Here is a 3,532-nt window from a genome sequence, read left to right as displayed (position 1 = left end):
AGGGAATGTCATGGACAGGCCTGTAAACTCCTGCTAATAAAGCCAGTAAGTAGGGAATGTCATGGACAGGCCTGTAAACTCCTACTGATAAAGCCAGTAAGTAGGGAATGTCATGGACAGGCCTGTAAACTCCTACTGATAAAGCCAGTAAGTAGGGAATGTCATGGACAGGCCTGTAAACTCCTACTGATAAAGCCAGTAAGTAGGGAATGTCGTGGACAGGTCTGTAAACTCCTACTGATAAAGCCAGTAATTAGGGAATGTCATGGACAGGCCTGTAAACTCCTACTGATAAAGCCAGTAAGTAGGGAATGTCGTGGACAGGTCTGTAAACTCCTACTGATAAAGCCAGTAAGTAGGGAATGTCATGGACAGGCCTGTAAACTCCTACTAATAAAGCCAGTAAGTAGGGAATGTCATGGACTGTAAACTCCTATTGATAAAGCCAGTAAGTAGGGAATGTAATGGACAGGTCTGTAAACTCCTACTGATAAAGGCAGTAAGTAGGGAATGTCATGGACAGGCCTGTAAACTCCTACTGATAAAGCCAGTAAGTAGGGAATGTCATGGACAGGCCTGTAAACTCCTACTGATAAAGCCAGTAATTAGGGAATGTCATGGACATGTCTGTAAACTCCTACTGATAAAGCCAGTAAGTAGGGAATGTCATGGACAGGCCTGTAAACTCCTACTGATAAAGCCAGTAAGTAGGGAATGTCATGGACATGTCTGTAAACTCCTACTGGTAAAGCCAGTAAGTAGGGAATGTCATGGACAGGTCTGTAAACTCCTACTAATAAAGCCAGTAAGTAGGGAATGTCATGGACAGGCCTGTAAACTCCTACTGATAAAGCCAGTAAGTAGGGAATGTCATGGACAGGTCTGTAAACTCCTACTAATAAAGCCAGTAAGTAGGGAATGTCATGGACAGGCCTGTAAACTCCTACTGATAAAGCCAGTAAGTAGGGAATGTCGTGGACAGGTCTGTAAACTCCTACTGATAAAGCCATTAAGTAGGGAATGTCAAGGACAGGCCTGTAAACTCCTACTAATAAAGCCAGTAAGTAGGGAATGTCATGGACTGTAAACTCCTACTGATAAAGCCAGTAAGTAGGGAATGTCATGGACAGGCCTGTAAACTCCTACTAATAAAGCCAGTAAGTAGGGAATGTCATGGACAGGCCTGTAAACTCCTACTAATAAAGCCAGTAAGTAGGGAATGTCATGGACTGTAAACTCCTACTGGTATAGCCAGTAAGTAGGGAATGTCATGGACAGGCCTGTAAACTCCTACTGATAAAGCCAGTAAGTAGGGAATGTCATGGACAGGCCTGTAAACTCCTACTGATAAAGCCAGTAAGTAGGGAATGTCATGGACAGGCCTGTAAACTCCTACTAATAAAGCCAGTAAGTAGGGAATGTCATGGACTGTAAACTCCTACTGATAAAGCCAGTAAGTAGGGAATGTCATGGACATGTCTGTAAACTCCTACTGATAAAGCCAGTAAGTAGGGAATGTCATGGACAGGCCTGTAAACTCCTACTGATATAGCCAGTAAGTAGGGAACGTCATGGACAGGTCTGTAAACTCCTCCTGATAGAGCCAGTAAGTAGGGAATGTCATGGACAGGTCGGTAAACTCTTACTGATAAAGCCAGTAAGTAGGGAATGCTAGTGATATGCTCTGGGGGTCAATATACTCATGAACAAGGTCTGAATGGAGGTAGATGGAGTTTTAATGAAGCCAAGGCCCTCCTTCGTTCTCTCTATACTAGTCACTTAGGAGGTATACACTTTAAAAAAATACAAACACACACTTCTTGATATACACACAGACCACAGAGTAAGCCACACAGAAAAGCCTATTTTCTGGAGCTCACAGACAGGAGATGTGGCTTTCTCTCTCTCTAGTTATTGTCACCTTTCCCCGATCATACTGACACCTACCCTCTTCCATTTACTGTTTTATACCTTTATTTAACTAGGCAAGTCACTTAAGAACAAATTCTTATTTTCAATCAACAGCCTAGGAGCAGTGGATTAACTGCCTGTTCAGGGGCAGAACAACAGATCTGTACCTTGTCAGCTCAGGGACTTGATGTTGCAACCTTTCGCTTACTAGTCCAACACGCTAACCACCAGGCTACCTGCTACCTGTAACGAGCATCCTCTCCCACTGAGCACAGACCAACACCGGACATCCATGGACGTTGAAAAGTAGTTGAAATTTGGTCTGGACCATACAAATATGGTCTTGTTTGGGGGCAGAGCTTATTACAATTATAGCAAGTGTGTAGAATAACACCCAATAATACCCAGGAAGAGAATGATATTCATTTCCATAATTATGCACTTTTGTATAGTTCAGATCAGGGACCCACGATGTAATTCCGTTGCTTAATTACTTTACCAGATGTAAATCCAATTCACCTACCATACTGTAGTTCAGTAACCAAAATAAATGTTTCAAACTCAAGGTGCCATGTCATAGCTGACACACCATTCTTTCTGCAGACATCTTTTAATCTCAATTCAGAGCCGATATTTAACTGAGTTTTTGGAAAACGTGGTTGCCTAAAAGACAGATGGAGATTATACCCTAACTCTATCTCTGGGCTCCTGAGTGGTGCAGCAGTCTAAGGCACTACATCTCAGTGCTAGAGGTGTCACTACAGACCCTGGTTCAATTCCAGGTTGCATCACGACTGGCTGTGATTGGGATTCCCATAGGGCGGAGAACAATTGGCCCAGCGTTGTCTGGGTTAAGGTTTTTCTGGTGTCTGCCGTCATTGACTCGTTAAACAAAAAATCACCAAACTTTGCATCTGGACAGATATTCCAGTAAATGTATTTTTGTGACATTTTCTGTGTAAATTGTTCAAAGTAGTCCTTCTGCATAGAGTTGTTTAGTTTGTTAAACTTTTAAATAGAAAACGTTTTTTTGTTAGGTATACACATTTTATTAGAACATCAGAGTCAAAGTGTAATTCAGTCTGGTGGGCTGTGTATATTTGTTTTTTAACATGGTAATGCTTTGATCTGTGAGTTATGTATACTGTATATGCAGCTGAATGAAGAGTGGAGACATCCATAACACTACAGGTATGGTAGAATGGCGAGATTTGTGCGCTAGAGACCCAGCTTTGATCCTTGGCCAGAGTTAGCATGACTTGCCTGCCCCTCAAATTCACTATGCTGGTGTCGGGAAGTTACCTAGGCCAGTGTGAGGCATGGCAGACTGCTCTGAGGTAAGGTCCAGTTTAACAATCACAGGACTGCTAGTTGAGCACAAACGCAGCAGATATACATTAATATATTGTCAGAGAAACAATATATTATTATGTTAGAAGTATAATTACAAAAGATACATGGCAGTGTGTGAGCATATATAGTCATTTTTTGCCTAAAAAATACCGGGAATAATTTATAATTTTATTTATATTTTTCCCAAGAGTCTCGGGAATGTACCTCATCAATCGGAAGTGCCTATTTTAAAGCGTTTACAATCAAGATATGGTCACTATGCCAGGGT

The sequence above is a fragment of the Oncorhynchus clarkii genome, chromosome 4, assembly GCF_045791955.1.
Source record: "Oncorhynchus clarkii lewisi isolate Uvic-CL-2024 chromosome 4, UVic_Ocla_1.0, whole genome shotgun sequence".
In the NCBI taxonomy this organism is placed as follows: Eukaryota; Metazoa; Chordata; class Actinopteri; order Salmoniformes; family Salmonidae; genus Oncorhynchus; species Oncorhynchus clarkii.
This window is presented reverse-complemented; position numbering follows the sequence as displayed.